Source organism: Cryptomeria japonica, chromosome 3 (genome assembly GCF_030272615.1).
Source record: "Cryptomeria japonica chromosome 3, Sugi_1.0, whole genome shotgun sequence".
Classification (NCBI taxonomy): domain Eukaryota; kingdom Viridiplantae; phylum Streptophyta; class Pinopsida; order Cupressales; family Cupressaceae; genus Cryptomeria; species Cryptomeria japonica.
In genome coordinates, this window is record NC_081407.1 from 624,940,031 (window position 1) to 624,957,132 (window position 17,102).

Genomic DNA, 17,102 nt, shown 5'->3' on the forward strand with positions numbered 1-17,102 from the left:
CTAGGCTCATGGACATTGAGATGGGACGACAACCTTTAATGCTTTGAGGTGTTCGATTTGTTTTTTTTTCCATACAAATCCTACTAAAAAACATTTGTAGTACCTGTGACACTACTGGCTTCATCGCCCTAGATGGCTTGGCGACGCTCTCCACTGAGGGTGTACGGTTTGGTAGGTGGAGGAGTTTAGTAGTTGACTGTCATTTAATCTCACTTAGCCCAAAATGTCAAGTCCATTAATGGACCTCGATGAGCTAGATTTTATAGTTTTGGCTGAGTTGGATCTTTATTTCCAAGTGCTTGTCATCTATTTCTCTTGGGTGGTAGATTGTACACCTTGTTTAGTGTCCTCAAGAAGATGTTGGATGAAGTTTTTTGGCGTCATGTTTTGGACAAGTATGAGAAGTTCTGCAGAAAAGTAATCTCGTCTCTGTTGCAGTCATGGAGGTGAAATTCTCCTTAATGGCTTCGAAGCCAATGGTTGCATTTTGGGGACCGATTTTAGATGAGAGGCTCTCAAACATTTTCAGGTTTGAAGACAAAGATTTCTTGATGTAAATCAAGATCATCTTAGGCGATGAATACTTGAAGTTCCATTTAAAGTATAGATGCAATGCAGATGTTTCATCCATGTTTAATGGTGTTTTGATATGGAGTCGAAGGAAATGGTACGGTGGTTGGTGGATAATTGCTTCAGAGAGAAGTGGCGGGGGAGTTTCGAAAGTTTGATGGAAATGGCGCGAGATGGGCAAGGTTTCATCTGCCCGGGGGAAGTGGGGGAAGTGAGTGAATTCATTACACCCATGCGTGCCTTCCTTATCTGGAGTGCAAACTGCAACAAGGAGGTTCGAGGAGCCTCGACTCAGGTTGGCATGACGGAATTAAGGAGTATTTGAAGGTTGTAGAGGCAAGGATAATGAGGTGAGAGTTATAGAAATGGGGTCCTTATGTTGAACGGTCCCACATTGCATCTGGTGCCTCCTCTTCGCGATGTAAACGGGGTAGGCCGAGGGGTGCAAAAAGAAACAATGCAAATCCTTATGGATCGGTTTTCCTCCAGAGTTGTGCATGGAAACAAAGCCACCCAAAGCAACGGACATGCAGGGGGAGTCTCCTTGTAGCAAAGGCAAGGTGATTGTGCTAGCAGATTGAGTTTTTTTGTTGATAGTATATAAATCATTGTTTCATTCGACATAGTCATTTTTTGCTAAGTTGGTTGTATATGCTCGGACTGTATATCTCTATATATGCTAAGTAGATATATCTTGGGGTGGTGTATAGACAGATAAATGGTGGGAGGGGTGTGCTTAGACAGGGCCTTTTGTGGTGCCGATGAACTCCTTGGGAGATGCTTAGACATGGCCTTTTGTGGTGCCGATGATAATATTATTTAGATTTTATGTAATATTAAGGCTTGAATGCTCCAAAGCATGCATGCATATACCTTATTTTACCTTTATATGATCAAGACCAAAGATAAGAATGAAGGATTGCATTTGGATAGGATGAGGGATGTGAGATGGAGGATATGGATAGTATAGTCAAGATCAAAGATAGGAAAGGAGAATGGACTTAGATATGATGCAGATGGATGGGACGATTGCATGGATGAAGCTTGCCCCCAAGTGCAAAGTGCAAGAGGATGAGGGGATTACAAATGACGCTTGTTTTCCAAGTTTTCATCATGGTACTTACCTAAGGCGCCACAAGAAGTGGTTTTTACATTGGATGAAATGATTTTTCTTTAGTTTTTTCTGGGTTTTTTTTCTATTTTTCTTGATTTTTTAATTTTTTTTATTTTGAATTTTGAGAATAGTTTGGATGGATAAAGATGAGGATGAGTAAATATGGAAGATAGTGGATGCATGAAAGAGGAAGGGAGGACTCAAGCATCTAGTTCCATAGATGGTATCCCTTAGTATTTCTTTGAACTGGAGGTATGCTCATAGATGTTGGTGACAATAATTGGGGAGATGAAATGGATAGGGGATGTAAGATAAGTATATGGAAAGGATTGGACTAACGGAATGGGATTGTGAAAAGTGGAAGAGCATCACTCAAGCGCTTTTCCACCCAACCAAGACTGCACAGTCCCTCATGCCTCTTCTAATAGAGTCGACCCGACCCTTTGACGAAGAGTTTGGTTTGGTGACCTCATAATAATACAACCTTATGAGCATAATGTTGTGTCATAAATAACTAGAGCTTCCATACATTGGCTACAACCTACATGTATAATGTTCCCTATCTAGTATGTAAACCTGGATCATAGTGAACCAATAATGTACATAGTGGCAACCTATACTACTTTGGCCAAAGAATTTGTCACCCAGTATTTCAAGTGAAAGTCATATGTCCACCCACTTGATTTCTCTATTTGGTAAACTTGCCATTAATTCTATTCCCATACCTTTTCCACAAGGTTAAATAATAGAATGTCTATCTAGGTTATTCCCATCCACAGATTATCCTAAACCCAAGTTTAACCAAATCAATCATTCCTACATTATATTTATACACTTCATCTAGCATAATACTATCCTAGCTATTACATACATATACGTAATTTTGTATCATAAGGAATATCAAGTTTTTGTCAACTCAAGAATGCATATCATACCAATAATTCAATTTCAATCATTTCTTTAAATCAAGCTTATGCAACAACATAACCTATATATAACATTACTAAAAAAGAAGGTAGAATCCTCATGCCCGTATTATAGCTTCCACGCAAATACTTATTCCTTTCCATAAACACGCAAGTTGCACAGATTATCCACTAGGATAAGAATTCATTCTCTCTCTCAATGATAACCACTAACCTATTTTATTTTAATGATCATTTAGAAAAGTCATGGCTTTTCATATATCATTCTCTATTATTCCTTCTTCTACTTCATATATGTATATATATATATGGACACCTAATGGGATGTGTCCCTTACATTCTATTATTTTCTCCAAGTGTGTCTACTCATTTAGGATCTTTGCAACTTTTTTGTCGTGGATTGTGGTATGTTATTCATCATAATTCTGGCTCTGGTAGATTCCTTGCTAATAGGAATTGACGTAAAACTAATATGATGTAGGCATTATAAATTAAAATTTATTGGAACAAAATAGATAGAATATCCCATAATTTTTGGTGAAATGGGTTTAAAAAGCATTAGTTGAGCCTAAGGAAACCTCAATTAAAATTATCCACAACATAAAGTATTATACTTGAAATAAGGAGATTACAAATACCTTACCGAAATTGGTCAATTCATTTTCTTCAAGATGGCTTGCTCCCTTAAATTGGGAGAAACTCTTTAGCATGAATGTATACCTCAACTATCAAACCAAAAGGTTCCTCTCATGGTTTCATTTTTTTATCGAAGTAGGTGTGATCAACAAAATAATTAATTGGAAACTCTTTTAGGTAACTAAAATTATATCTAAACTATAGTTTTCTATTTGCACCATAAAAGAACCTAAGTGCCCCACCATTAGGAGATAACTATGGGAGATTATATGGTACATTATAAAATTCCCTTAGTAACACTCTATATAAAGTCCTATAAAAATCAATGAAGGAACATCTAAAAATACACACTCCCTTTTCTAATCTCCCAATAACAAACTAGCTTAAACTATGAGATATTCATCATTGAATTTATCAACACTAGACATTAAAGAAATCACTCAATTTCCAATACAAATTAAAAAAAGCATGATAATCAAGAATAATATTAGCAAATCATATGGTGGAGTAATTGGAGGTTACTCATGAAAATCCTAAAAAAAAGTTTGTTTCTATGCTAATCTGAGGGAATTGATCTTCAAATGAAGTAGAAGTTGAAGCCTTTTTGCTTGGTTTCTTATTGTTTGAATCATGTAACATCGACACAATAATAATTAAGGCTAATTTTATGCTGATCATTCTATGTATATAGAAAAGATGCTCTATTTGAAGAATAAATATCACTTTGAATGAATTTTCTAGTATACTTGATAGTTTAACATCTTTAATTGCCACATATTGCTCTCAATGGTTGGCCTAGCATTAACAAAACATGTAACCAACTATACATTTAATCTTGATGTTGTTATAATCATTCCAACTTCTTATGTAAGAGTGACACTTCCCACATGTTTGATTTAATTCAAGAAGGTTTTGACCTCATTATTTTGTGTCAATTACTTCTCACTCCATAAATATACAACCATCATTTATTTTACTTTAAAATTCACAATGAAGTTGCTCATTCACTTTGGTGGTGAGTTATATAGTAAATGGGCATCCTCGTGAATATCAACAAAGCAGATTGAGAAAAGTTTTCTTTCTTCCACACTAGTGATATTACAGTTATGAGATTTTACAGCCCATTATTGGGTGTTTTGGCACTCCCTATACCTAAGAAGAGATCCTCAATCCATTTTGTTAATATCCTACAATCACAGGCTGTGAAGATGTTGGCAGAGGTTGCGGTGTTTGGCTTTACTCCTACTAATCACTTTTAATTCAAAGCTTCTAAATCCTATTCAAGGAATGCATTTTGTGAATATCCTGTAATCATGCGGGGTAAAAGATGACAGCATAGCTGCTGCTAAGTCGGCTTGCCCCACTCCGTGTTGAAGGTCCTGAAATGGAGAGTATGCTTTCTCTATTATTGCTGCTCAGGGATCTTCGGTGTCGATTCCCTTCAATGGAGAGTAAGCGGCGCCCTATTCAAATCAATTCCCTTCCATTACGCTTTCTTGGATGTCCAAACCCTGTTCCAAAGCTCCCATTTCAGCGTAGGCCGCCAAAACACAGCGAAATAAAAGATGCCTACGGGCTGCGATCAAACATATACGCCACAGCCATCCGTCCAAATCTGCGCGGGAGAAATGTTTGTTTGAATTTGTAACGGAAACGGAAACGGTATATCTCATGCTCGTACTGTATATCTCTGTATATGCTAAGTAGATATATCTTTGGGTGGTGTATAGACAGAAAATGGTGGGAGGGGTGTGCTTAGACATGGCCTTTTGTGGTGCCGATGAACTCCTTGGGAGATGCTTAGACTCTTTTTTGCTCCCTTATAAATTTTGTAATGAATTCAATATTAATACAAATATCACATTTATCGAAAAAAAATATATATTATAAATTTAATAATAGATGTTATTAATAATTAATATTATAATAAATAAATATCATCATCATCAAGATTAATTATTATGCATGATATAGTTATTATTATTATATTTAATTAACTACCAATAGGTATTTTATAATTTAATTTAATTTAATGACTAAAAAATATTGTACATGGAGCTTTAATTCTAATTCAACACTTTTTAACTTATCAAGGAAAAACCTTTTATGGTTTAGGATTTCAATATAGCTATTTCAAGGTTAAACTTTTCTTTAAGGCATTGTTTTCTAATGCATTTAAATAATTAATTTCTAAGTCTTTTATGGTTTATTATTAAAATATAGCTACTTCAAGTTTAAAATTTTCTATAAGACATTGTTTTCTGAGGCATTAAAATAATTTATTTCTAACGCATTGTTTTCTTCTAAAATTCATTGTTTAGTTCATGCTCACAAGACTTAACACTCAACAAAAGAACTGTTTATGGATTTGAAATGTTTTCTATTTTGTAGTTGCATTTTCTAATTCTTAAACCTATATACCGATAACATCATGTGGTTTATTTCATAAAATCTTACAATTTATCTCGAATAAATAAACTCACTACACACATGTGACATGGAACGGAATCACAACATAACTTCATACATTGAGAATCTAATCATGTTTACTTTCGTATATTGTACTGTTAATCAACGCCTATATAACAAAAGAATTACAAATTATTATTTAACGAAGTCAAAATCTTAATGTTATTACAAGAATTTACAAAAGTTCCAACTTTAATACAAAGCATTATAGTTGATGCAAGTGTCTCTCTTGTTTATTATAAACATTCAGTTGAAATATGATTTAATTCCAAAATTTGGCACCTTCATCAAACTCCTATACAAGTCAAGGTTGTAACAATGTTATGGTACTAAATGTTATGAATAGTGCAAGCTAAAACAAATAGAATCGGTATCTCAATCATTGAGATCATATTGAAAAAATATATTTTGAAGGGTGTTTTCTCTTTAGAGATTTAAAATGCCATTTTTTTTAATATTTAATTTGAAAGAGCAAAAAAAAATTGTAAATTAAATTTAGTGCAAAATTTATTTTCAGTATCAAGATTTTATTATATGTAATTTGATTTTTAAAAGAAGAAAAAATATTATATTCAATGATATTAATTTATCAATCTTACATAAGACAACAATAACAAAAAAATTGCAGTGATCAAAATGTGTTCACAAACATGATTGTTGAAAAATAGTTATTGTTAAATGAATTTTATACAAAGACAATTTTATCATTCTAGAAATCTCTATAATCATCTAGAGAACTCATGAAATTTCAAAAAAAAATTCAATTTATAAAAAATGATTTGACCTCAGCACCATTTAAATACCTACAACATAAAATTATTTTCAGACTTTTTCAGACCCTTCCACATTTTTAACCAAAAAGCCAAACGATAAGATTTTTTTTTGGTCCCAAATCATATCAAACATGTGATTCTACCTTTAATTTAATGTTGTCCAGCAATAATTGAACGCATGGAATAAAGGGAGGTATATACGAAATTATACTTTTAAAATCATACTAAACATGACCCCTTGCTTTCTTAAGGGTCGTCCATTTACGCGGCACAACTTTTAATGGGGGGACAATTACTAATATTTTTCACATTTTTATTAGTAAAGATTTATATTTGAACACTAAATTAAGTGTGTATTAAGAATGACATTTCCATTGTCTATCAATAGTAAGGTTTTTAAGTGGATTCAATTTTCTACTATTTTAAATTTATATATTTTAATTTTGTACAATCAATCCTTTTTCCTTTTGTTTTTTAATACTTTAGACATTATATTTGTTTCTAACTCTTTTTTACTATAAAACTATGCATATTGAAATACATTTTTATATTCTTATAAATTATATATAGATTTAAAGTAATAAATAAAAAATCTAAAGGGTTTAGTAAGGGATTAAATTTGGATTTTCATTGTGAAAGTCTAAGTTCATATTTTCAAAGTGACATGTATGATAAAATTCTATACGTTGGTTCTTGATCTTCTAATGTTTAGCTTCTAGTAAAAAAATTTATTATGTATTATTCATAAGGAGCTAAGTATTAGTAACAATTTTCTATTTGTATTGTTCATAAGAAATAAAAGTTGTATATAATGAAAAATGGATTTGTAACAAATATCCATTATTTTTACATAAACATTTTGCCCACATTTTTACCTCAAGAATGCATTGGATTTAAGCTTTCGATTGTCAAGCTTAAGGGATCAACTAGTCCAACATGTTTAGAAGTTTCGTCCTCTTTTTTGTGACTTCACTCTTCATGTTGATAACCTTTTTTAATATGAATTTGATGAAATGAAAAAGGTTTATTCAGGAAATTGTCAACATTCTATTAATATAAGATATACATTTGATTATGAATTTAGTAGGTAATAATTAATGATTTTACACACACACTATGTCTAAAGTCTCAATTAATGGATTGGTTAAAAAATATTCATTCAAAATGTTTCACTATTTCAAATCCAAAAAACACATCACACTCTATGCTTCATTGGCTATAAGCTTTAAAAATTATTATTATTATTTTTTTTTGGACCAAGTCAGTTTAACCAAAAAATTACTCTTAAATATTTTTTAAAACTCCTAGTAAAAAAATTATAACTAATTATGTGCTTATTAAAAGATTTAGAAAAAAAGGGCAAGGAAACCTAATATGGATGCAAGAGTACGGGTCATATCCATTAAGTAGATGGCCATTGAGTTGGTTTCTTGTGGGCCCCCATTGAGTTGGTTGCTTGTGGGCCAAGCGATTAGATTTAGTTAGTTACTTGTTTGACACTCTTGGCTTAATTGTAGAGGATAGTCTCCCAACATCCTATGGTGTTATCCCCTCAAGTTTCTAATACAATAGAAGCTATAATGTGCATGTTTACATGTAGGAATCTTCATTATCATTTTGTTTAATATTAATTAATTATCTCCTAAATTCAATAGCTATTGTTTTATTTAGTGAAACGATACTCTTGTAAATGAGTTGTATTTTTGGATTTTATCATTCTTTGGGCAAAATTAGGTATACCTCGAAAGGGGGCATTACAAAAATACATTTTCAAACTTGTTATGCTATAAGAGTACCTTTATCTTCAATAAAAGTTCAGATTTGCCCTCAAGTTGGATTGTTCTATTGTGTGTTAAATGAATTGATGCTTGTATTTTCTTGTGTTTTAGCTTAAAAACTTTGAAATATGTCTCAAACGAACACCTTTAGGTAGAAAAATACATCTATATACAGGTTGTAGGCTATGAAATGCAAATATAGGGTTGTTAAACTTTGCAATTTAAATAGCTTCTTTTTCCAGAAACACAACAAGATGTATGTATACTCTCAATAAAATACTGATGCATGGAGTATGAAACCTAAAGTTGTGTAAAATATAGAGCTTTATAGAGTTATTGTGTACCATAAGAAGCAAAGTACAGTTCCAAAATGTCATATGGTTCCTCGCCTTAGTAGATTTAGATCTTCTTTCAATTTATTTCTTTCCGCTTTCCTCAACAAGAAAATTCAATAGATGAGTTAAGATAGGTGAAGTGTCAAAAGGAACCAGCCTTCTCTAGAGATTTACTCTAACTTACAAGTAACCCATAAGCCCCAGAGTATTTCTATATTCCATTAGATTGCTAAACCAAGTGTTTAGCAAGAGTACAAATCTATTTGACAACACATACCATTTAAAATCTTCAACACGCTACACATCTACACTCATATAACTGATTAATTGCCCATTTGTGTGTTGTAAGGTCTACTCGCAAGTGCATCTCAAGTTGCCTTGATCCAAATGTCCATTGTCTTTGTGATGTAGTTTCTATTTCCTTGTAAAAGTAGAATGTATGGGCTAAGATATAATATAGCCTTCATGTGTCACACATGGCTTCATAGTTAAATAATTTACAAAATCATCAATCAAGTATGGCCCAACATAAGAAGCACATGCATATACCACTACAAATATGCATTTAGAGTTACTTTTTTGAGATAAACTTGAGAAAACAATTTTTTTTCATGGATGGTGTTTTTGAAGGGTCCTTTTTCTTTAACATATTTATTTTTTCAATAAAAAATAAAAATCGTGAATAGAATCCTTTTTTGTAATATTGAGTATGTCATCAAGTTCTTCTAGATATTTCTTAATACCAATAGCAAATAGGGGATTGAACCAAGAAAATGTGGCAATCTCAGATTAATTGGCTTTGGCATATGTTTTGATTAATTAAAAACAGGTTTTTGGAAGGAACCCGGAACCTTGATTACATATCAGGAGGAAGATAAAGCATTAAAGCAGCAAGAAAAAATAGTGCCTGGACACCCATACAAAGATCAGATCCCAAACAAACAAAGAGGGATCACAAGACAAAGAGAACATCAAAGACAGCCAAAGGACAGCACAAAGACAACACCGAGACAACACAAAGACAAGAACAATTAGATGTTTCTTATGAGTTCTTCCACATGAACCACCATCTGCTTCATATTGACTACAGAGTTCTTCATATCATTGAGCTCTTTTTCCTTGATGCCCACCTGCTTCTGGGTGTTGGCCCTTGTTCTTTTTTCATGACCCATCTTCTCTGTCTGATCCTTCTCATCTTCCTTGCCTTTAATCTGTTCAAATTTATTTATCAGCATGTTAACATGGTCGACGGGCTTAAATTAACTAAATATTAATTTTAGGTGTCTACATTTTTCCCCTCTTTGATATAGCGTCGTGAAATGATGTTATATCAAAGAAGAATAAAACACAGTGGAAGAAAAGGATAAGGACTAGTAGCACGATGCCACAGTCATTAGATGAGGAAGAATGATAAGGAGGAAGGATGATGAGGAAGTAGTTGTATGCCCCCTCAAGAGGACATGCGAGTTCCAAGAACACGGGTGTGCTCTCGAAATGGATTAGAAGACTAGGTTAAGAGAGGAGGAGGATAATGAAAGGGAACTAGGATGGGTTGGAGTGTTGTGAATGAAATGAGACAAAGAAATGATAAATGGATTGGATTTCTTGTTGAGCAAGTATAGAGAGCAAACCTAGATTTGATATTGCCACGGATAGTCTACACCACTCAATATAAGAACCAGGGTGATATGAAGATCCAAGGCATGGACTGACACTCAATCAAACAAGAATGCCTTGTACACAATCATGCAAGTGTTCATAAACACTAATGCAGGGTTGCCGGTTCATGCAAGGAAGACCTTCAAACACACAATGCCATGAAAACTATGCCCCATTATACATGAGCCAAGACATACCAAGATATAGGATGATCAAGGAAATCCTGAACAAGTATAGTCCTGGGACACAAGATGAAACTAAAAGCAAAAATCTCAGGCATGCAAATGACATGCACATGACCAACTAACATCTCTTTCCAAGAGTAGGACATGGATTTGGATAAACTACCAGACTAGGGAAGGATACATCTCGATGGGCAAGTGATGGATTTGGATGAACTACCAGACATGGGAAGGATTCATACCGATGGGTAGAGCAATAGATTGATTGATGGATGACAAAATACAAGTTGAATGTGAGAGTTCTATAGATGAGAGGATTATTGCTTGGTTTTGATTAGCAAAGTATGGATGGGTGCTTGGATTAGGCACAAGTTAGTGTGAGCTCAGGTAGATGGGAAAAGCTCAATTTGATGGATTGGATAAGATTGGAAGAAGGATAAATGATTAGATAGGATGAAAAGGGGGATGGATGATTGAGTATGATTGGATTGGGGATAGGATTATTGATTAAATTGGAAGAGATGGAGAATATGATTGGATGAGATAGGATTAGATTAGAAATTAGATAAGATGGGGTGGATTGGTGGATAGGATTTGATTGATTGGAACCAATGACAAGGGAGAACCAAGGATTGGTAAGAGGATGGATGAATGGAAGGAGGGAGTTATTGTATGGATAGGAGACATATGGATGGAGTGGATGGGTATGTATAGGATATGGAGGACTAGAGGGTAGGATGATGGAGACCCAAGGACTATGCTGCAAAGGAGTGCAATGCCCCACATTAGAGGTAGTGGAATTAAGGATGTGAGGATTGCAGGTGGAGATGTATGAGTTTGAAGGATAATATGTAATGGATATGGATAGTAGAGGATTAAGGCTTGAATGCTCCAAAGCATGCATGCATATACCTCATTTTACCTTTATATGATCAAGACCAAAGATAAGAATGAAGGATTGCATTTGGATAGGATGAGGGATGTGAGATGGAGGATATGGATAGTATAGTCAAGATCAAAGATAGGAAAGGAGAATGGACTTAGATATGATGCAGATGGATGGGACGATTGCATGGATGAAGCTTGCCCCCAAGTGCAAAGTGCAAGAGGATGAGGGGATTACAAATGACGCTTTTTTTCCAAGTTTTCATCATGGTACTTACCTAAGGCGCCACAAGAAGTGGTTTTTACATTGGATGAAATGATTTTTCTTTACTTTTTTCTGAGTTTTTTTTTTCTATTTTTCTTTATTTTTTAATTTTTTTTATTTTGAATTTTGAGAATAGTTTGGATGGATAAAGATGAGGATGAGTAAATATGGAAGATAGTGGATGCATGAAAGAGGAAGGGAGGACTCAAGCATCTAGTTCCATAGATGGTATCCCTTAGTATTTCTTTGAACTGGAGGTATGCTCATAGATATTGGTAACAATAATTGGGGAGATGAAATGGATAGGGGATGTAAGATAAGTATATCGAAAGGATTGGACTAACGGAATGGGATTGTGAAAAGTGGATAGTGGATAATGGATGGGGTTTTGAAAAATTTGTGCATGATCAACATTGGCACACACCTTGAAGGGTGGTCGAGTATTGGAGGAGAGTGTTTTCAATTAGATGGGGGATAAAGTGTGGATTTTGGGAAATGTGGACCCAAAATAGAAGAAGGGGATGATGGAGTTGGGATGGTGGATATTGGGACATAAGGACCCAAAATGGATTTTAAAGATGGAGGAGCGTTAGATGGGGGATTGGAGGACTTGTGACTAGATGGAGCTTTTGGATTAGCAAGTTTGGATGCCAATTTTGATTTTGGTTTGGGATGCATTGCTTCTTTGGGAATCCACCTAGTTCTTGAATTTTTCTTTTGGGGCCTTTGTGGCCTTTTTTATTTTTCTTTCTTTCGAATCATATTTTTGTTTTGAGCATGTCTTTTTGAGGGGACATGTTGATCCTTTGATTTTTGTGGATTTTGAGCTTTATGCTTTTTAGATTGGGCCTCCAAATTGCTTCCAATAGCAATGGGATAGGTGCATGAAGATGAATGACTTAAGGATTTTATGGATGGTGGGATGATGGAAGGAGTGTGTTGGGAGGCATTCAATGATGTGTGCCTTTGTTGATCTTGCTTTAGGATTATTTGAGGTGATAGGGTGGCGGATGGAGGGATGTAAGGACCCAAAATGGATGGAAGGAATGAAGGATTTAGCTTTGGAATATAGGGTCCCAAAATGGATGTGGATGACAGGGGATAACAAGATTTTGATTTGTATGAAGGAAATTTGGATTTAGGAGGAATGGAGGATGTACCAACATCTTGAGAATTGGCTTAAGGACCCTTATTATTTTGGAAACAAGATGCGAGTCCATTTTGAGGGGGATGAGATGTGGAAGGAAGATTAGGATCTTTAGTTGGATTGGGATCATGACATGGATATGAAGGGATACTTTGATCTTGACTAGGAAGGGTATCATGAGATGGAGTGGGAGGGGTGATTGGATCATGAGATGGAAGAGGATTATACGATGGAGGGAGAGGATTTGATAGAGGAATCATATGATCATGAGAGGAAGTACAGGAGATGGGATCATTAGATGGAGTGGAGGGAGACGCATCATCAGATGGAGAGGATTATATGCTAGCATGCTTTGGAACAAGCTTTTGGCATGTTTGGAGTTGTGGGGATTGTGTGATGGAGGAAGATATGGAAGCTTTGATGTGAGTAGACGGGGAAATGGGGGTATCATGAAGTGCAGAGGATTGGGATTTGTTTTGAGGTGGAGGTGATTGGGTTGGATGGAGGACTTGAGGAGACTTGGCCACTTTGCTTCGAGGTGTGGATTTTGTCTCCTTTGCTAGCATGTCTTGGATAAGATTATGGATGATGGATTTGGAGGACGTGGACAATATGGATTTTGGAGGATTAGGATTAGATGGAGAATTGGGATTAGATGGGGGATTGGGATTGGGATTGGATGAAGGATTAGGATAATGGATTGGGGAATTAGGATTAATTCTTAGAGGAATGTGGAGTAAAGGATTTGGGTGGGGAGTAGAGGTAATGAATGCATTGTAGAAGGATGGGTATTGGGATGTAGATGGGGATGAGATAAAGATATATATGTGGATGAGGGATAATATGGAGATACAGATGGGGAATAAGATGGGTTTCCCTTGTCAAAGGTAGAGGAAGGATAAGATATATGCTATAGATTGTGATTAGGTGCAATGTGTTGAGATGGGATGGATGAAGGTATGATAGGTGGATGAGAGATTATGGGATTGACTTGGTAGGCAGGTTCATGAACTTCCATGATCATCTTCTCATACCAAGCTTTGAAATTTTGGTAGTCATGTTGAGAATGAAGTATTAGATTGGTATTGGATGAATATATTTTGGAGGAGAAATATTATGAAGATGATGTTAAATGAAGATGAGGATTAGGACTTGGCTTTCGAATAATGATGGATTCGATTTGATTAGATTTGGATTGGATTTGATTTGGATTGGAATTGATTTGATTGGATATTATTTGGACTGGAATGGTCCTTATATTAGGACTTGATTTGATTGGATTGGTCCTTGGATTAGGACTTGATTTGATTGGATTGGTCCTTGGATTAGGACTTGATTTGATTGGATTTGTCCTTGGATTAAGACTTGATTGGATTTAAATGGGTCCTTGGATTAGGACTTGATTGGATTGGAATGGTCCTTGGATTAGGACTTGATTGGAATTGATGATGAATTGGATTTGATTGGATTAAAGGATTGGATGATTTCTTGATGGAGGATTGGATAACCGGATTAGGAAGATGGATGGATTTGATTGATTTGAATTTTGGAGATTTGATTGGATTAGAGGGAGAATGATTATGGAAGAGCGGATAGATAATAGGGAGAATAAAGGGGGAGGCTACCCAAAGCCGGATGAATGATTTGGACAAAAATATTGGTTGAGGGAGGATGATTATTTGAGTCGATGAAAGTGGATTGGGGATTGGAGAATTTCTTGGATAGATAAAAATGGATTAAAGATTTGATGATGACAAGATGGAATTTGGAAAGAGGGTGGATTGATTGGTTGTGGGGGATGGACTTGGAAAGAGATGTCAAGTAAAGAAAACACAATGGTCAAAAGAAGTTAGACTCAAAAGACACTCATGCTCCTTTACAACATATCCTATGATGAGAAAATATAGTAGTCAATGGATCCTAATTGGTTTCCCAGCTATGCTTACCCAAAGAGATACTTAGATGCTTGACCCCACTAGCTCCCCTCCACGACACTCACTTCTCTGGGGCAGCCAAGCATCAATTCCCATGAAAACTCCTCAAGGTGAACTTTGTGTCTCTACTAAGGACCGTAAAAATATGGGCGGCTTCAAAGGTCCGACCTCCTAGACCAATGACTAGAAGGTTTTTGGCCATTATGCACAAGGTGTTTAGTATGGCTTCCCGTTAGGAGCTACCCTTCGCAGTTGCGCTAGCGCAATTGAGGCCTATAGCCCAATGAAGCACCAAGAACTTAGTAGTCATGCAAGCGTGATTGAGATCTCTAGGATCCTACTAAGCACCCAATGTGAGAGTGAACTCTCATATAGTCCCAACCATTGAGTCTTTCGATCTCAATAGCCTATTTATTATAGTGAGTTGGGAACCCCGGGTCTGGGTGTACTCACTTGGGTCGTTCCCCTCTCACCATCTCTAAGAGCAACTTGGGAGGGCAGCCTGCTAAGGGTAAACATGCAATAAACCTAGAAAAGACAAAGGGGGTCTAGATTTCTGATTGCCTAGATAGGCAAGAGCATACTCTCCTACCCTTTGACTCTTCAAGACAAGGAAAATACAATATTATTTTACCCCCTAATTAGATCTAGGTGCCTAATAAAAGAAACACAATTTTTTCTTGAACCTCTTAGGCAACCTGCAAAACCACTTGATTAGTAATTTGAAAATGAAGTCTTCAAAAAGCTTCAAAAATGAAGATGGGCTCTGTTAATGCTATTTGTGAATTTTAACATATTTGCTATTTGTGAATTTATTGACTGCTTCAATTAACGAGAACTTAGTTTTTGTTTCGTTAGGGTCGTATTTATATAGGGATGACTTCTTTTTAAGGGTAATTGCTTTTAACTTTTAACATGGAGTTATGAACGAAAAGCTTCCTGCAAAAGACAAAAAAAATGACAAATTTTTTTTTTTTTTTAATTTTTGGGAATGAGTTGAAAAACAAGAATAAAAACTTTTATACTAAAGAAAAATGTGGATTTGGGGGAAAATTTGATGGATAATTGGGGTTTGACTAGGTTTTTGACACTTTCTAAGGGACAGGGAAGCATAAAATGGGGATTTTAGAGTTAAGGAGTATTTGAAGGTTACGGAGGCAAGGAGAATTAGGCAAGAGATAGAAATGGGGTTCTTAAGATGAACGGTCCCCCACTGCAACTGGTGCCTCCTCTTCGCGACATAAATGGGGCATGTCGACGGTGCAGAGAAGAAATAATGCAGATCCTTATGGATTGGTATTCCTTCGGAGCTACACGTGCCAAAAGGAACGAACATACAAGGGGAGTATCCTTGTAGAAAAGGCAAGGTGATTGTGCTAGCAAACTAAGTTTATTGTTGATAGTATATAAATCGTTGTTTTATTCAACATAGTCATTTTTTGCTAAGTTGGTTTTATATGCTTGGACTCTATATCTTTATATATGCTAAGTAGATATATTTTGGGGTGGTGTATAGACAAATAAATGATGGGATGGGGGTGCTTAGACATGGCCTTTTGTGATGTCGATGAACTCCTTGGGAGATGCTCAGACTCTTTTTGCTCCTTTATAAATTTTGTAATGAATTCAATATTAGTACAAATACCACATTTATCGATAAAAAATATATATAATAATTATTATAAATTTAATAATAGATGTTATTAATAATTAATAAAATAATAAATCATCATCATCATCATCATCATCATCATCATCATCATCATCATCATCATCATCATCATCATCATCATCAAGATTAATTATTATACATGATATAGTTATTATTATTATATTTAATTAACTAACTAACTATATATATATGTATATATATATATATAATTTAATTTAATGACTAAAGAATATTGTACATGGAGCTTTAATTCTAATTCAACATTTGTTTACTTGGCAAGCAAAACCTTTTATGGTCTAGGATTTAAATATAGCCATTTCAAGGTTAAACTTTCCTTTAAGGCATTGTTTTCGAATGCATTAAAATATTTAATTTCTAAGTCTTTTATGGTTTAACATTTAAATATAGCTACTTCAAGTTTAAAATTTCCTATAAGACATTTTTTCCTAAGGCATTAAAATAATTTATTTCTAAGGCATTTTTTTCTTCTAAAATTTATGGTTTAGTTCATGCTCACAAAACTTAACACTCAACAAAAGAACTTTTTATGGATTTGAAATGTTTTCCATTTTGTAGTTACATTTTCTAATTCTTTTAATCTCAAATTTCACTATCCTAGAAAAACTTAAACCTATATACCGATAACATCGTATGGTTTATTTCATAAAATCTTACAGTTTATCTCGGATAAATAAACTCACTACACACATGTGACATGGTATGAAATCACAACATAACCTCATACTTTGAGAATCTA